The 19,748-nt window shown below is 45.9% G+C and overlaps 1 long non-coding RNA gene across 1 annotated transcript; it reads left to right on the top strand.

Annotated features, from left to right (window-relative positions):
* The first annotated feature begins 4,597 nt into the window (after window positions 1–4,597).
* On the top strand, window positions 4,598–18,529 carry LOC130291201 (uncharacterized). Its single transcript, XR_008847820.1, has 4 exons — window positions 4,598–4,715; window positions 16,259–16,282; window positions 17,018–17,094; window positions 18,111–18,529. It is a non-coding gene; the product is annotated as an uncharacterized LOC130291201 (long non-coding RNA).
* The last annotated feature ends 1,219 nt before the right edge of the window (window positions 18,530–19,748 follow it).

The raw sequence follows: 19,748 nt of genomic DNA, 5'->3' as shown, positions 1-19,748 counted from the left end.
AGTGCACCAATGATTGGTGCCTGGCCCAATTAGCTTAATTGGCTTCCATCTGGTCCCTGACTATATCTGACCTCCTCCCATGCACTCCCTTGCCGGATCTTGTTGCCCTTGTGCCTAGTGAAAGCGTTTTGTGTGTCCAAAGCCTGTGTACCAGAACTTCTGCTATCCACCCTGACTACGAACCTTGCTGCCTGCCCCGACCTTCTGCTACGTCCGACCTTGCTTCTGTCTACTCCCTTGTACCGCGCCTATCTTCAGCAGCCAGAGAGGTTGAGCCGTTGCTAGTGGATACGACCTGGTCACTACCGCCGCAGCAAGACCATCCCGCTTTGCGGCGGGCTCTGGTGAAAACCAGTAGTGACTTAGAACCGGTCCACTAGCACGGTCCACGCCAATCCCTCTCTGGTACAGAGGATCCACCTCCTGCCAGCCGGCATCGTGACAGTAGATCCGGCCATGGATTCCGCTGAAGTTCCTCTGCCAGTTGTCGCCGACCTTCCCACACTGGTCGCCCAGCAAGCCCGACAGATCGCCCAGCAAGCCCAACAGATTGCCCAACAAGACCACCAGCTGTCGTACTTGACCACCATGACTCAGCAACTCCAGTCGCAGCTACAGCAGATTCAGTCTCAGCTACAGCAGCAGCAACCATCTCCTCCGCCAGCTCCTGCACCTCTTCCGCAGCGAGTGGCCACTCCTAGCCTCCGCCTGTCCTTACCGGACAAATTTAATGGGGACTCTAAGTTTTGCCGTGGCTTTCTTTCGCAATGTTCCCTGCACTTGGAGATGATGTCGGATCAGTTTCCTACTGAAAGGTCTAAGGTGGCTTTCGTAGTCAGCCTTCTGTCTGGAAAAGCCCTGTCATGGGCCACACCGCTCTGGGACCGCGATGACCCCGTCACTGCCTCTGTACACTCCTTCTTCTCGGAAATTCGAAGTGTCTTTGAGGAACCTGCCCGAGCCTCTTCTGCTGAGACTGCCCTGCTGAACCTGGTCCAGGGTAATTCTTCCGTTGGCGAGTACGCCATACAATTCCGTACTCTTGCTTCTGAACTTTCCTGGAATAATGAGGCCCTCTGCGCGACCTTTAAAAAAGGCCTATCCAGCAACATTAAAGATGTTCTGGCCGCACGAGATACTCCTGCTAACCTGCATGAACTCATTCATCTAGCCACTCGCATTGACATGCGTTTTTCTGAGAGGCATCAAGAGCTCCGCCAGGAAAAAGACTTAGATCTCTGGACACCTCTCCCACAGTCTCCATTGCAATCTGCGCCTAGGCCTCCCGCCGAGGAGGCCATGCAAGTGGACCGGTCTCGCCTGACCCTGGAAGAGAGGAATCGCCGTAAGGAAGAGAATCTTTGTCTGTACTGTGCCAGTACCGAACATTTTTTGGTGGATTGCCCCATCCGTCCTCCACGTCTGGGAAACGCACGCTCGCACCCAGCTCTCGTGGGTGTGGCGTCTCTTGATGCTAAGTCAGCTTCTCCACGTCTCACGGTGCCTGTACGGATTTCGCCTTCAGCCAGCTCTTCCCTCTCAGCCGTGGCCTGCCTGGACTCTGGTGCCTCTGGGAATTTTATTCGGGAGTCCTTGGTGAATAAATTCCGCATCCCGGTGACCCGTCTTGTCAAGCCACTCCACATTTCCGCGGTCAACGGAGCCAGGTTGGATTGCACCGTGCGTTTCCGCACGGAGCCCCTCCTAATGTGCATCGGACCTCATCATGAGAAAATTGAGTTTTTGGTCCTCTCCAATTGCACTTCTGAAATTCTCCTTGGACTACCCTGGCTTCAACACCATTCCCCAACCCTGGATTGGTCCTCAGGGGAGATCAAGAGCTGGGGTACCTCTTGCTTCAAGGACTGCCTTAAACCGGTTCCCAGTACTCCCTGCCGTGACCCTGTGGTTCCTCCTGTATCCGGTCTCCCTAAGGTCGTTATGGACTCTGCCCGCCTTAAGAAGTGCCTCTCCCCCCCTCCCAGTCCAGTCAGGCAAGCCTCGGTGCCTCCTCGTGGCCCTCGTCCTGGTGTCACACTGCCCCGTGCCAGGCCTCGCCCTCTGCCCTCCCTCCCCATTCCCACTCCTGCTGTACTGCCTGTCGTTGAGGAATCCCTCCATCCTTTCCCGGTGTCCTCATCCCAGGGGGGGCAGTTACCGGACAAAGAGAAGGGGAGACCTAAGGGGGGGGGGTACTGTTACGCCTAGCGCTCCGGGTCCCCGCTCCTCCCCGGAGCGCGTACGGCGTCTCTCTCTCCGCAGCTCCCCGGTCGGTCCCGCTGACCGGGAGCGCTGCACTGTCATGGCCGTCGGGGATGCGATTCGCACAGCGGGATGCGCCCGCTCGCGAATCGCATCCCAGGTCACTTACCCGTTCCCGTCCCCTGCTGTCATGTGCTGGCGCGCGCGGCTCCGCTCTCTCGGGCGCGCGCGCGCCAGCTCCCTGAGACTTAAAGGGCCAGTGCACCAATGATTGGTGCCTGGCCCAATTAGCTTAATTGGCTTCCATCTGGTCCCTGACTATATCTGACCTCCTCCCATGCACTCCCTTGCCGGATCTTGTTGCCCTTGTGCCTAGTGAAAGCGTTTTGTGTGTCCAAAGCCTGTGTACCAGAACTTCTGCTATCCACCCTGACTACGAACCTTGCTGCCTGCCCCGACCTTCTGCTACGTCCGACCTTGCTTCTGTCTACTCCCTTGTACCGCGCCTATCTTCAGCAGCCAGAGAGGTTGAGCCGTTGCTAGTGGATACGACCTGGTCACTACCGCCGCAGCAAGACCATCCCGCTTTGCGGCGGGCTCTGGTGAAAACCAGTAGTGACTTAGAACCGGTCCACTAGCACGGTCCACGCCAATCCCTCTCTGGTACAGAGGATCCACCTCCTGCCAGCCGGCATCGTGACAGTGCCTAAAATGGACAGAGGTGTCAGCAGAGAGCACTGTGGTCAGACAGAAAGAAGATTTAAAAAGAATATAGCTTCCTGTGGGGCATACAGCAGCTGATAAGTACTGGAAGGACTAAGATTTTTTAATAGAAGTAATTTACAAATCTATTTAACTTTCTGGTATCAGTTGATAAAAAAAAAAGTTTTCCAGTGGAGTACCCCTTTAATGCATCCATAGGGGCCTGACAAAGGCCACAAGGACACTCTGGATATAATAAATTAATATACTGGAAAAAAAAAGTATAGAATTGTTTTGTAGACTTTGTTCTTCCATACCTCAGGATCAGACAATAACTGAGACATCATATTAGCCCAACAGTGATGGAATGGAAGAAGCCTGGCAAAAAGATGCCGACTTTATTTTTGCATGACGAAGCTAGACCTCTTCAAGTAGGTAACAATTTTTAGACTGAAAGAAAAAAAAAATCACTGTGTTGGCAAACCTGACCCTAAATGGGAAGATGAGCATCATGCAAGTAGTACACAACAAAGGTAACCCGGCACTGCTACTTCACTATTCACGGTCACGCTATGCTCCTCTATGCAGGTGACTATTCCGGTGCCCACATATAACAGTCCAAAACATTATCCATGGTAGAAAAAGAAAAAATGGAGCACTCACCATGTCTTACAATAACAGCAAGCTTCTTTATTTCATGGTAGCTTGACAGTGTTCCAACATGTGCGGGAGAGCGGACGGAAGCAGAGGGGTGGGGGAGAGGGTTGGTCGACGGTCCGTATTGCGCAATCAGCGCTTGGTCAGGCCCCTCGAGGGGCCTGACGAAGCGCTGATTGCGCGATACGGACCGTCACCAAACCTTCTCCCCCACCCCTCTGCTTCCGTCCGCTCTCCCGCACATGTTGGAAAGCCAGAGAACCAAAGACCATCCATGGTTACAGATGAATCAATGCCATCTCTTCTAGAGGTGACACCTGAAAGCCAAAGTATAGCATCTCGTATAGGCATCCGTTTAAGAGATACCTTGGGAAACCCCTGTGATGTCATTCTTCATTTAAGGTCACCATCATTAGAGTTTCCCGGGGCAGAAATGCAGGGACCTTTTTCTCTTCCTTCTGAGCCCCTCCACAGAGGAGGTATTGTAGTCAGTCACTGGCACACATTTTACCTTAAAATGTGCTTTTGGTGGCTGGCAACAGTACCATAACTGTACAGGAAGCTCTGGATGAGGAGAGGAAGATTGACTGGTTTCTCCATTGAAGACCCAATGATGGTAAGCTGCTATGTATCACTGGAGCTTCTCTGCGGAATTCTTCAGAATAGGTGATGAGTTTTAATTCTGGGATAAAACCTTTGAAAAAAAATATATCTTCATTTCTCCAATTGGTCTGTGACGTAGAAATGTAGACTAAGAGTAGACCATCGTTTGCCACGCTGGACACAAATAGTTTGTACTCCTATTGAGACACCAAAATGGCCTATAATCTGTAGAGCATATGCCTAAAACACATGGGGGGAGATTTATCAAAACCTGTGCTAAGGAAAAGTTGACCAGTTGCCCATAGCAACCAATCAGATTGCTTCTTTTATTTTTAAAAAGGCCTCTGAAATTTGAAGAAGCGATCTGATTGGTTGCTATGGGCAACTGGTCAACTTTTCCTCGGCACAGTTGTTGATAAGCCAGGTGTCGGTACATTTTTATTCCATGACTTTTATGTGCAGAGACATGGCACAGCCATTGGGACCAATGTGAAGAATGCTATGTGGCAGAATCTGATGAATGACATGTCTACTGCTCTGTCCAGGAGGAGGTATATGGACAACATATTCTACCTATGGGGAGAGGGGGCACATTGGTCTCCCTTCTATTTTTCATACTCTCTGCAGTTAGGAGAAGTCCTCACTGCCGTGTGCTCCTCCCCTTGCTCTGTGTCACAGGATAGAGACACGCTCCATAGACTAACATTATGAGACCATCTCAAACATGTGACACGGATTTGGGAGAGAACGCGATGAGCGCAAACTATTCTCAGCTCGTTCTCCTGGTCGTTGGAGGTCTGAACACTCAGATCCCTGCCGATTTTGACATGTCAAAGGTTTTTCTGAATGACAGTGCCCATTTATTTTCTCCTGTAGAGGCACTGTGGGGGAATTGAGCACCAGCGACAAAGCTATGCCACTGTTTACAGCAGTTCATTGGGGGTTCCAGTATATTTTGGGATTAGCCAAATGTACAAAAATTTTGTAGAATGCCCCTGTCATTCAAAAGAAACCCCCAAAAACTGATATGCCCCATGACAAATGTATTGATTGGTTGAGGTTTCGGTGCTGAGACCCCACCGATCCGAAGAATGAGCCGGGGTAAGCGGTAGTTCACTTTATTACTGTCCAGCTTCTCTGAATGGACAATGCCACATATCTGCAAGATGGGGAGTGAAGTGCGCTACTGCTTCTCCCTGCTCGTTCTTCTGATCAGTGGGGGTCTTAGCACTGAGACCCAAGCTGATCAAAACTTCTGTTTTCCAACTAACAGGTATACTTTAAACAACAATTATGCTAAAACGCAGACACTTCATGATACTGTCCAATAATATAACTGCTATGATTCCGCATAACGTAGAAGGTTTGTCAATCAGTATTTGGCCCTTTTCTTGCTTTCCTACAATGGCCTCTTCCTGCCGGGTGAGTCACATGGATAATGAGGGATCTGTCAGTTTGGTAGCAGAGTTTATGCTTTGTAATTTATGAGTGCAGCCTCAGCCCTTGTAAATGTGTCACCTCACCTTAAATATACAGGCCTGTTAATAAAGTGCAGAAAATATATCTGTGTATCTCGGCCTCCAGTAAATTGTTATCATCTGCTTCACGATTCTTGGGGACCGGTTCATGTTTACAGATGCAGCATTCCTTCATTATAACATAATGAACCATGATATATGAGAGCTCCATATTATGCGTAATGTTTATAGGATACCGCATAGTCCTCCATGAGTTATAGGGGGTTTCCTCTTATCATTAAAGGGGTACTCCACCCCTTGACATCTTATCTGGGGGTCCCGATCTCGGCTGCGGCACCACAGACATCTAGTACAAGGAGCGAACTTTGCTCTGTGTCGGATGACTGGCGATGTGGGGTGGAGGCTCGTGACGTCATGGCCATGCCCCTCAACGCAAGTCTATGGGAGGGGGATGTGATGGCTGTCATGCCCCTCCCATAGACTTGCATTGAGAGGGCGTGGCCGTGATGTCACGCGCCTTCAGCGCTGCACCCGATGCTCTAAACGAATGCTGGGTGCAGCAGGAAGATTGTGGGGGTCCCCAGCGATCAGACATCTTATCCTCTATCCTTTGGATAGGGGATAAGATGTATAGGGGCAGAGTACCCCTTTAACTCCTTAATGGATTATGTCATTCAGGGGCATAGCTACAATAAATTGGGACCCAAAGCAAAAGATCCCTGGGATGCCCCACTAACCTCCCCCCCTCCCCTGTCAATTCCCCGCGCAACACCAGCTCCCCCCGAGGATGGCTGTAGAGAAGAAGGCGGCGGGACTCTTGGCTGATGCAGACCACTTCACTACAATCGGGACCCCATGTCACATGGACCGCAAAGCGGTTGCGTGGTCTGCCTATGTGGGCACTATGCCCACAGATTTCATCCATAAAAGGAGCTCTGACCCCAGCAACATACCTGCTTCTTCCAATTCACTACAAAATAACAGACAAGAAAATACCTGTGCCATTGAAATCTGATCTGCATTAACAGCTTCTACATAATGTATGGAGTTGTCTGCTTCCATCTTTAATGAACATATAGGTGCCACGGCAAACGGCTAATTAGATATTAATCTATCCTGAGGAAAGTCCCCTTTTAGGGTAAAGTTCAAACACTGAGCCCACATGAGAGGGTATACTACTTAATGTTTTAATATTAAATTGTGGGACAATTAAGCCTTGTTAGGGAACAATCCTAAAATGTCAACCCATTAACCCCTTAAGGATTCAGACAATTTAATTTTTACGTTTTCGTTTTTTCATCCTTGCCTTCAAAAAATCATAACTCTTTTATATTTTCATCCACAGACTAGTATGAGGGCTTGTTTTTGTGCAACCAGCATGAAGCCTGCCTCAGAATACTTGGATGGTCTTCAACTCAAGACCAATTTGGCATTGATGTAAAAGCAGACAAAGGCCATAGAGACTTGAGGACAACAGACTACTCTTTTTCTTTAGTCTGTTACCATTTTATCATTGAATATATTTTAAATTAAGTTAATTTAATGAAAAAAAAAACATAGCTTTAATTTTATAGGTTTCAATGGGTATGCAACCTCTTCATACCACACCAATTATGTCATTCAGATTCCTCATAAAAGTTTTAATTTGGACTAGGAATGGGACAGGATCATATGTTCTATTTTATATCAGGTTGTAGATATGAGCGACATCTCTATAATATATCAAAAGGGGTAAAATGGACTTGGCAGCATGTCAGAGAGAATAGATGTAATAACACAATTACAATATATTATCTGAGGGTAAATAGTCAAGGCAAACAATGACCAATGTGATTATATAAGATGCTTTACATCTGTTTCCAGTTCATTTATAACATCTTCAAAGGGAGGTGACGTATGACGAAAATTATACCTGACACATCAGCCCCATCATCATCCTCACCATGAACAAGACTCTTGCATAATGCATATTAGCTGTATTAGACATCAGAAACTCTGGTTTATTTTTACCAGAAAAATTAAATTAAGATTAATATTATTTTGATCAAGGGCAATAGCAAAATACTACTACTATTACTACTACTACTACTACTACTACTACTACTACTACTACTACTACTACTAATAATAATAAATTATATTATTTTATAAATTATAATAAAAAAATGGAGTAATAACAATATAGGAAACCTCATTTCATTTATTTATTTTTATAATTTTGTTATTATGATTTTTATTACTATTATACTATTTAAACATAACATGAATAAATAAATAATGTAATATATAATATATTTTGTTTTTTTTCTAGAAAAATTCACTGATACAAATACTAATAATACATGTGGTAGTAAAAATGAACAACAATAATAATTATTATTATTCTTATTGCAATAAAATAAAATACTAGAAACGGAATTTAATCATTATTATTATTAATAATAATAATAGTAATAATATTAACAACAAAAATAATACTGATGATAATAATAATATATAGAAGATAAGGCGAGTGGCACGGCACTGCTGTATATTGTTAGACTCGATGTGGTATGGGTGGATGGATGTAGATGAGGGTGGTGGTGCTCTGGTCAAAGCTGAGGCACAGTAGAAATGATAGAATAAGAACAACGAATCAGACCGGCAGACTCACCACGTTTCTCTTCTTCTTTATTTGCGTAAGCAAGGCATAGACAGATACTCACAAACTTGGGGGATAGGACGTGCAATGGGGGGACAAACTGGCAACAGACTCCGTTTCGCACAGACCACCGTGCTTCCTCCGGCCGGAGGAAGCACGGTGGTCCGTGCGAAACGGAGTCTGTTGCCAGTTTGTCCCCCCATTGCACGTCCTATCCCCCAAGTTTGTGAGTATCTGTCTATGCCTTGCTTACGCAAATAAAGAAGAAGAGAAACGTGGTGAGTCTGCCGGTCTGATTCGTTGTTCTTATTCTATCATGATAATAATAATAACAACCATTATACTGATGATGATAATAATAATAATAATAATAATAATAATAATAATAATAGCAACAATAATACTGATAATAATAACAACAATATCTATTATTGTTATCATTATAATAATAATTATTATTATTAATAGGTTGACAAACATATCTGTCAGGTGAGGTTTCTTTTTTTTCCGTTTAATAAATCTGTACATTGCGCCAACATCACAGAACTTTTACAACATTAGCAAGTAAAAATGACACAAGGGGATAATAAGAACAATTATATACATCAAACCACTTGTACACACAAGTCACAACAAGGAGGAGAGCTCTGCCTCAATAAGGTTACAACCTGAGTGTGAGAGGTCTTAGAATCAAGTCTTATAGAGACAAGTGATTTCTTAGCAGTTTCCTTCGTATACTGATAAGCCACCTGTGTGATTTATAATAGACTGATATATATGTCACGATGCCGGCTGGCAGGAGGTGGATCCTCTGTGCCAGAGAGGGATTGGCGTGGACCGTGCTAGTGGACCGGTTCTAAGTCACTACTGGTATTCACCAGAGCCCGCCGCAAAGCGGGATGGTCTTGCTGCGGCGGTAGTGACCAGGTCGTATCCACTAGCAACGGCTCAACCTCTCTGACTGCTGAAGATAGGCGCGGTACAAGGGAGTAGACAGAAGCAAGGTCGGACGTAGCAGAAGGTCGGGGCAGGCAGCAAGGATCGTAGTCAGGGGCAACGGCAGGAGGTCAGAAACACAGGCTAGGAACACACAAGGGAACGCTTTCACTAGGCACAAGGGCAACAAGATCCGGCGAGGGAGTGCAGGGGAAGTGAGGTATACATAGGGAGTGCACAGGTGAACACACTAATTAGAACCACTGCGCCAATCAGCGGCGCAGTGGCCCTTTAAATCACAGAGACCCGGCGCGCGCGCACCCTAGGGAGCGGGGCCGCGCGCGCCGGGACAGGACCGACGGAGAGCGAGTCAGGTACGGGAGCCGGGGTGCGCATCGCGAGCGGGCGCCACCCGCATCGCGAATCGCATCCCGGCTGGAGGCGGTATCGCAGCGCACCCGGTCAGCGGATCTGACCGGGGCGCTGCAGTAACGAGAGTGTAGCGAGCGCTCCGGGGAGGAGCGGGGACCCGGAGCGCTCGGCGTAACAGTACCCCCCCCCCTTGGGTCTCCCCCTCTTTTTAGCGGAGAGCCATACCTTGTCTCCGGGAGAAAAAATGGGGGGAGCTCTTCTTTTCTTATCAGCAAACTTCTTCATGCGTGATGAAGCCTGTAAGAGAGAATTTTGGGTCTCTTTCCATATGGTGGAAAGATCACGAGTTATTTCATCCACAGCGGGCAAACCAGAGGGCAAGGGAGTAGGGAGGGGGGGAAGAGGGTGAAGGTGACCAGCAGGCTTCTGGCGAGGAGTCTTGTCCCGGGCACAGACAGTGCAGGCCCGCACAAAATCAACAACATCCGTCTCCAGAGTCGGCCACCAATAGAGACGAGAGATGAGTTGCACGGATTTCTTGATGCCCGCATGGCCTGCGAGATGGGAGGAGTGACCCCATTTGAGGATTCCGAGGCGTTGGCGTGGAGAGACGAAGGTCTTCCCCTCTTTTTTTAAATTTTCCTGGATGTACTCAGACATAGCAAGAGTCTCTGGGGCGGACAGAGGATAAATTCTGCCCCGGGGTGGAGTAGTGCCCGGGAGGAGGTCAATAGGACAGTCATAAGGCCTGTGAGGAGGTAGAGTCTCAGCTTGTTTTTTGCAAAACACATCAGCAAAGTCCATATAGGCCTTAGGGAGACCGGTTACAGGGGGAACCACAGGGTCACGGCAGGGAGTACTGGGAACAGGTTTAAGGCAGTCCTTGAAACAAGAGATACCCCAGCTCTTGATCTCCCCCGTGGACCAATCCAGGGTTGGGGAATGGCGTTGGAGCCACGGTAGTCCAAGGAGAATTTCGGAAGTGCAATTGGGGAGGACCAAGAACTCAATTTTTTCTTGATGAGGTCCGATGCACATTAGAAGGGGCTCCGTGCGGTAAGGTATGGTACAGTCCAATCTTTCATTGTTAACACAATTGATGTAGAGGGGCCTGGCGAGACTGGTTACCGGGATGTTGAACCTGTTGATGAGAGAGGCCAAAATAAAGTTTCCTGCAGATCTGGAATCCAAGAAGGCCATAGTAGGGAAGGAGAAGGTAGATGCAGATATCCGCACAGGCACAGTAAGACGTGGAGAAGCAGAGTTGACATCAAGGACTGTCTCACTTTTGTGCGGAGTCTGCGTGCGTCTTTCCCGGCGGGGAGGACGGATAGGACAGTCCTTCAGGAAGTGTTCGGTACCGGCACAGTACAGGCAGAGATTCTCCATGCGGCGTCGTGTCCTCTCTTGAGGTGTCAGGCGAGACTGGTCAACTTGCATAGCCTCCACGGCGGAAGGCACAGGAACGGATTGCAGAGGACCAGAGGAGAGAGGAGCCGGGGAGAAAAAATGCCTCGTGCGAACAAAGTCCATATCCTGGCGGAGCTCCTGACGCCTTTCGGAAAAACGCATGTCAATGCGAGTGGCAAGATGAATGAGTTCATGTAGATTAGCAGGAATTTCTCGTGCGGCCAGAACATCTTTAATGTTGCTGGATAGGCTTTTTTTAAAGGTCGCGCAGAGGGCCTCATTATTCCAGGATAGTTCAGAAGCAAGAGTACGGAATTGTATGGCGTACTCGCCAACGGAAGAATTACCCTGGACCAGGTTCAGCAGGGCAGTCTCAGCAGAGGAGGCTCGGGCAGGTTCCTCAAAGACACTACGAATTTCCGAGAAGAAGGAGTGTACAGAGGCAGTGACGGGGTCATTGCGGTCCCAGAGCGGTGTGGCCCATGACAGAGCTTTTCCAGACAGAAGGCTGACTACGAAAGCCACCTTAGACCTTTCAGTAGGAAACTGGTCCGACATCATCTCCAAGTGCAGGGAACATTGTGAAAGAAAGCCACGGCAAAACTTAGAGTCCCCATCAAATTTATCCGGCAAGGATAGTCGTAGGCCTGAAGCGGCCACTCGCTGCGGAGGAGGTGCAGGAGCTGGCGGAGGAGATGATTGCTGAAGCTGAGGTAGTAGCTGCTGTAGCATCACGGTCAGTTGAGACAGCTGGTGGCCTTGTTGCGCTATCTGTTGTGACTGCTGGGCGACCACCGTGGTGAGGTCAGCGACAACTGGCAGAGGTACTTCAGCGGGATCCATGGCCGGATCTACTGTCACGATGCCGGCTGGCAGGAGGTGGATCCTCTGTGCCAGAGAGGGATTGGCGTGGACCGTGCTAGTGGACCGGTTCTAAGTCACTACTGGTATTCACCAGAGCCCGCCGCAAAGCGGGATGGTCTTGCTGCGGCGGTAGTGACCAGGTCGTATCCACTAGCAACGGCTCAACCTCTCTGACTGCTGAAGATAGGCGCGGTACAAGGGAGTAGACAGAAGCAAGGTCGGACGTAGCAGAAGGTCGGGGCAGGCAGCAAGGATCGTAGTCAGGGGCAACGGCAGGAGGTCAGAAACACAGGCTAGGAACACACAAGGGAACGCTTTCACTAGGCACAAGGGCAACAAGATCCGGCGAGGGAGTGCAGGGGAAGTGAGGTATACATAGGGAGTGCACAGGTGAACACACTAATTAGAACCACTGCGCCAATCAGCGGCGCAGTGGCCCTTTAAATCGCAGAGACCCGGCGCGCGCGCCCTAGGGAGCGGGGCCGCGCGCGCCGGGACAGGACCGACGGAGAGCGAGTCAGGTACGGGAGCCGGGGTGCGCATCGCGAGCGGGCGCCACCCGCATCGCGAATCGCATCCCGGCTGGAGGCGGTATCGCAGCGCACCCGGTCAGCGGATCTGACCGGGGCGCTGCAGTAACGAGAGTGTAGCGAGCGCTCCGGGGAGGAGCGGGGACCCGGAGCGCTCGGCGTAACAATATATATATATATATATATATATATATATATATATATATAGGAACTACATGATAAAGTCTCTAAATTCATATAAAACAGAGAATCTATATTTTACCTTCACATTTTACATTAGTTTGGTGATAGACAAAATGGGATTTCTTGTCTTCATTTATTCCTTTACAATTATAAAAATATGAGATTATTTCAAAATAATATGAAGGGGTATTGCTTACTCCAGGAATTAGCAAGGGTGAAAGGTAACTAAATACAGCTTCTGCCTGTCTCTGGAGGACCAAGTGGTGTAATTGCTACATTTCCCCTGTTGAGCCACTGCAGGAATTGATATTTGTCATTGTTGTGTCCCCGTACAGGACCTGGTCCTGTCCCTTTGTCTAAAAGTCCCCTCAGCCAGAGCCCCTCCATGACCATAGGGTTCTCCTTTAGGGCTAACCCCTAGTCGCCTCCTATAAATAGTATTTAATGTATCTACCGTATATGTATATTTAATATGTTATGTAGGAATACCTCTGTATAGGACCTTAGAGGTCACATGCCTTAAATTAATTGAATTATGGTTTAAGAACCTTTGGGTCATGTGATACCCAGAGATCACTGGGTCAGGAATGACAGGTTCTGCTGACCAATGAGTTTTGTCCCACCCCCTTAATATATAAGGGGCTGCTGCCACTAAATTCTCTCTTATCTCCTGGACACTAAAGAAGCACATCTGAGCACAATTCATCAATTCAAGCTAGGCCCAAAGCTTAAGAATCCGCAGCCACTAAATGTGAGTTATTCAAAACTCAACTACTGAATTCTGTGTGACTACTAGAAACTCAAATCTCCTAAAAATAGTAGCGCAGTAGCTAACAAACAAAGCTCATTGATTCCTGAGTCCCAGCAAACCTGTGAGGAACCTGTAGCCATTGTCCTCTCTCTAAAAGACTGTTCTGTTACATGCCGTTGCATAAAATTTACAGTAAAGTAACTTCAAGTGTACTTCATAAAATCTGCTGTGGACATTCCGTTATTTCTCCCTGCCGTTTGTGGGACGGTTGGTGGTAGGACAATTACATTGAGGAAACCGCACCCTGGCGTCACAACATTTAAGGGTTATCACCAATAGACCCTACACTATCACCAGCACCACCCCGTCACCACATCATCCTGGTTCTCTCTCATATTAGAGCTGATTTCTGTGCACCTTAACAATGGGACACCCATTGGAGGATGGTTGGAGGACTACATTCATTGAGTAGAAAGACACATATTGACTAAACCTCCTTTAAAGACCTGCTTATATTTAATTAGTCATGTACAATCTCTGATTTGTATCAGAGATATTATTTATAAGTTTTTCTATTTGTATTTATTTAATTTATTATTTGTACTGTTATTTGTTTATATTATATTTTTATTTATTAAGTTTAAAAAAATAATAATCTTTAAAAAAAGTAATAGTGATCAGTTTGTTCATAATGGCTTATGTTCCATGGTGAACATAAGCCAAAAGGGCAAGCAAATTAGATTTATTTTCCACTTTGCTGGAGCATAGAGGGCAATGGGAGAGAAAAAAATAAAAAACAAAATTCAAACATGGTAAATATATTCTCATAAGTGAAGGGGCGGCAGTACTACTGGGGTAAGGGCAGCAACCAGACAAAACCTAAAAAAGTACAGAGTAAATAGAGGGTGCCAAGGGAAACAGAGGGTATATGGCAGTCTATCGGGGATGCAGCACAAACAGCAAAGTCCAATGAAAAAAATGGAAAAAGAAGAGCGGCACTCACCCAGAGAGAGAGAGAGAGATGCATTCAGCCAAAGCTGACTAATGGTGATAGAGCGTTTTGTGGTTCCTTGCTTTTCCGTCACCGCCAGTTGCTCAGTCTGCTGCACCTGAATACATCTCTCTCTGCCTACCGGCTCATTGTAATGAATTAAATCAATAAAGCATTAGAGATTTTAACAGATGAGTGCCGCTATACCTCTTCTTTTTCTTTTTTGTATTCTCATGGTTATGGAATCCGGTGACCAGAAACTTGACCAAAAAATAAATAAAAAATGTGATGAAAAAAGGTTATGAAAATGGCAACTTGTTCCATGTGACTGATTAGTCCAATGAATAAAAAGTGTAACTCTGAGCTCAAGCAAAAGTCATTTGGAGGACTTTGTTAAACCTCTCCAAGTTTTTACCATACAAAGGTGCCCATTTGTTTCATCTGCATAAATTATTGTCCTCCACACTTTTTCTCCCCTCAGAAATTAGTGGAAAATGTGAGATGATCCAAATGTATTAAGAAGACTTGGCCTCTTATTAATGGTGGCACAAGTTTTATTTGTTTATCTATGTAATTTATTTGAATTAATTTACCACCTTTCTGAGTATAAGCACAATGCTACCCAGATAACCAGTTAAAAATTTCCCCATTGTCTATCCATGTTCTAAGACCGCAGATCACAAACATGTAACACAAAGTTAACAAAAAAAGAAATAACCAAACATGTCGTATATCTACTCTACGGTGTCAACTTTGTAAATATCACAGATAAACAATATAGAGAATCACACGTCAGTCCTAAACCATTAAAATCAGTCACACTTTAGAACAATTATCACTAATCCTGCAAAGCCCTACACTCATCGGCTTCAGAATTCTAACGTAATGGTCATGCAGGTTTGGGTGTCTCCTTATCCACTTAACGTAGTGACTGTCCCGTCACCCGGCCGTATATAAGATCCAGGTTTTCAGAGGAAGGGACATCACAACGCAGTCAACCCTCCTAGGAATAACAGCTTCAGCTGAACCAAGCTCTCATACCAAGATGGCAGCCGAACAAATCCTGTGCAAAGCTGGTCTTTTGGTACTGGCCGCTTGTATGATCTTTAGTCCACAAGTTGCAGGTAAGGACAGATCTTATTGATCCTATTGATTGTAATACTTATCGATGGAGCATTCCTTACAACCTGCCGTTAGATTCCATTTGTTTCCTGTCTCCCTCACTGATCCTATTCTGGTCATACTGTCTTAGAACATCTTACTTCTCAACTGTTAAATTCTTTACTCTTCCTTCTTTCCATTGACCCTTGAGCTTCCGTAAATTGGATCTCAAGATGGTTTTGGGAGAAAACTTGTGTTACTTGTTGGAGAATCAAGCCCGATTTTCTATGGGTACCAACAGAGAAGCAATGGATAAGCTTTAAGGTTCAGATATTGCTCTTTAGGGGTTGGGCTCCTTTGAGATGACCCTCTTATATATACAATTTAGTGGGCATAATATGCAGAAAAATTACAATTTTAGGAGCTACAGACAAGGGGACATATTGAAGGACCACAGGGACACCAAGGAAACCCAATTTAGTAAGGATTTCCATTGTATTTGACCTCTCACTTGTCTTGGTGACCTGTTGTTGTTCCTTGCCTCAAGACAGATATCTGGATGTCCTCAAAAACAATACTTATGGAGAGTTTCGTCTGGGAAATAGTTCCCAGCATATGAGAACGGTTGAATGACCACTTTAGAGGAACCTATATGCCTATTTTTCAAGTTGGTCCTTCTCTATTTCAATATATCCATATGAGTTATATAAAATGTACCATCTCGTGATTGGACTTTCCTTTCTTTCTTGATCATCCTTTTTCCAATAACATTGGGCTTAAGGGAAATTCCACTCAAAAGAGATCTTCTGACATGTGTATGCTTTCTTCTCTCCACAGAGGCTCAGACAAACTCTACCGCTGGTGAGTATGAAGGAAGATAAAGACCTTTTTAGCCCATGCATGTAGAAATAGTTCCAGGAATACAATACTTTTCTATATCTAACACCCACCACCAAGGAGCCCAGGAAAGAAACAGAACTGTTATGTCTACACCATCCATTGCATGTGCCAATATTCTCGTGATTTATGTGCAATGTCAGTCACATAACTTCTTCTGCACATAGATTTCCATAGGAGATGTGTCAATAGCGAACACTCAATGGCTGAAAGCATGTATGTATACATGGCAATGCATATACTTCATGACTGAATACTGTCCCATAGGGCTATAGGGCTCTGGTCTCAAACTGTGGCCCACCAGACATTGCAAATCTTCAACTCCCAGCATGCCCGGACAGCCGTTGGCTGGGAGTTGCTGGGAGTTGAAGTTTTGCAACATTTGGATGGCCACAGTTTGAGACCACTGCTGTAGGACCAGAAATTTTGTGTGAGAATTCTCATTTCCATCTCTAGACTTCTACTGAGTTCACACATAACATTTTGTCAATATTTTTAGCCAAAACCAAGAGTGGGACAGACACAAATGGAAAAAAAAAATGCAAAAATTTGTTTTGGACCCATTTATGGCATTGGCTACATAATACTGACCAAACACATTACTAGATATAAAGAAGAAATACTATTATTGCCCACAATATATGAATGATCAGGTCTTGCTCCGACCTCTCCGACTAACACCCGATTCTCTCTCTACAGTGCCTGGCTGGGGTGTGGCCCTTCTGGTGTTAACATCTCTGATCCTGGCTTCCATGCTGGCTAGCTTGTGCTGTGTGGTGAGTCTTTCTCTGTTCATAGATAGATGCTCTTCAATACTTTCCAGGAGGTTAAGTCATGACAGGAAAATTATAGGGATTAACTGAGAATTAGAGGACCTGAAGGGATTATTGATCTCACAGGCAGAGGGAGGAGAAGTTTACACATTCGACAAATTGCTTGATCTGAATTTGTCATCAGACTAGAAGAGTTGGAATCGATTACTTACTGTTTAGGGTGACTTAGTATTCAGAGATGGTACTAGAAAGAAGTCCACTATTCAAGACCCTTAGCAGCAGATACAAGAGGGACATTTGCTATGGATTCCAAAGGCCCTAGTGGTGGCTTTGCTGGGAAATTGAAGATTTGGTGCCAAGTTCTCACACCGAACACAGGCCTGGTGCAAGGATTTTTTCCACCCTAGGCAAAAGCGCCTTCCAATGTATGAAGGCATGCGCGTTGGACAGATCTGACCTTAGTGATTGCCCCTGTCTGCCTCAGAAGTGGTGCTGCGCTCATTCAGCAGGCTGAAAAATGACAACTATTATAGTACGGGTGGGGGTAGCATGGCAGGGTTTTGCTTGATGGGCAGGTGCTTCAGATGGGCGGGTGCTTTAGATGTTGGCTAACTTTATTGCAGTTGACAGAGAGGTACCCCCATCAAGTGGGTGCTCCAGATGGCTGCCTATTTTGCCTATAGACAGAAGCGGCCCTGGGTGTTCCAGCGGTGGGGAGTCCTCTGCTTAGCTTATCATTGGCAGACTAACTTAGAGGGATTGTCCAAAGTAGACTACCCCATAAATATTGTCTTTACTTTAAGGTTCAAATTTAGTATATTGTTTCCATTTGCAAAATCGTTGCTCCCTCAATCAATACATAGAAATTATAGTGCTTTTGTCCTCTGATGGTGCTAGAAAACCTCACAGGTCTCTCATGCAGGGGGGGGGGGGGTGGTTGGGAACAACCATTAGCTTTCCCATTGCTTTTTGACCATGATATCAAACCTGTTCTCACACTGTAACTATTTCTCTTCCAGCCTTTGATGTGCAAGAGTCACGGAGGAGACAGTCATTGTGGATTTTCACTTGGAAAGTAACAGGCAAAGGAAACCTTGAAAGTATTCTCTGCTATCTCATCTTGGTCTTTTTAGATGCGAGTCTATTTCTCATCCTTGTCCCCTAAGTTCTATGTCTGGATTTCTGTTTTCTGGATCAGTAGTTGTTGAATATCAATAATCTTGATACCTGGAACCCCAGCTATATGGAGCCCGCCCAATGTCTTCAGGACCAGGGTCTCAACTATCTCTGGTCCCACATATGAACTCTACCCTACTCCCAACCTCTTTCATACAGTATTGTTTTCCCAATTCCTAGTAAAATATCATTACTGGCATGTGTACCATTGGTTTCAAGGTGAACGCCATGCATGTTGTATTTTATTATTTATTGGAATCTTTATATTTATATAAACCACAATAAAATGCATTTTACTATTTATGTCTGTCTCAGAGTTTTATATTAAGTAACCAAATATTATGTGATTGTCAACATTTTAATCTCCAATGATCTGCAAACTGTATGCAGGTTAAGAGATCCAACCACAAATATCTGATGGACATCTAATGCTCGGAAACATAGTATCACATCCCCTCCCCTTCATCTACTTAAACCTCTTGACCTCATCCATCTCCTTCTCCTTGGTTGAACTTGGGGGACATTAGTCTTTTTTCAACTGAAGAAGGCCACTTGGTCCATCAAATCTGCCCTATTTTAGGGTAGATATATGCTTATTGAAGGTATGCTTACATTCACTTACTGTGAATTTACCAATTCTGCCATACTACAAGATAAACCCATATAATGCTCATACTATAACAATGGTCTTGCCAAATCAAAGCATTGGTGCCGAGATGACCTTCACCCAGACCTACATTCCTGATTCCACAATATCAGACAGAAATACAGAAATGAACATACATAGAATCCAGCACTCACTGCCAAGCAAGTGTCTTTCCGTTCGTCTTTGGAACTCCCGGTGGACGGGAAGGTAGGTATGGCGAAGGGCATTCTGAGCGCCCCATGCCGTACCTACCTTCCTGTCCACCGGGAAATCCGAAGAGGAACGGAGAGAAATTTGCTTGGCATTGAGTGCTGGATTATATGTATCTTTACGTCTGTATTACTGCCTGAGATATTCTACTGGTGTTTCCTAGCAACGCCATGAGTCTCATCTACCTGACAGCCCACAGTGTTTCCCTGAGAATCCTCCTCCCTGTATGTTCGGTGGAGCCGGGCTTGCAGTGCCGCCTTGTGTCTTCTACAATTTACATATGATTCCACAATGGCCCTCATTTACTATTCTAAACCAGACTTCTTTTGTCGGGTTTTTTTGGCGCATCTTTGTCTGCGACATGTCGCAGACATCCTGCGCCAGTCTGCGACATGATGCAACATTTTTTCCCGACGGACCCGATGTGGATTCTCCCAAACCCGAAAAAGGGGCGCAACCCGACATTTCTGAGCTTTCCCACGTATTTATAAAGGTTTCCAACCCGAATTTATTGAATTGTTGTGGATTTTTTCCCGACAACTCAGAGGAGTTGGAAACCAAAACCAACAAAACCCACGTGCGACAAACAGGATGCGACGTAATAATAAATACCAGGGGAAAAAAG

This window comes from Hyla sarda, chromosome 9 (genome assembly GCF_029499605.1).
Source record: "Hyla sarda isolate aHylSar1 chromosome 9, aHylSar1.hap1, whole genome shotgun sequence".
In the NCBI taxonomy this organism is placed as follows: Eukaryota; Metazoa; Chordata; class Amphibia; order Anura; family Hylidae; genus Hyla; species Hyla sarda.
The sequence above is the reverse complement of the archived record's forward strand: the minus strand, read 5'-3'. Positions and strand labels throughout refer to the sequence as shown.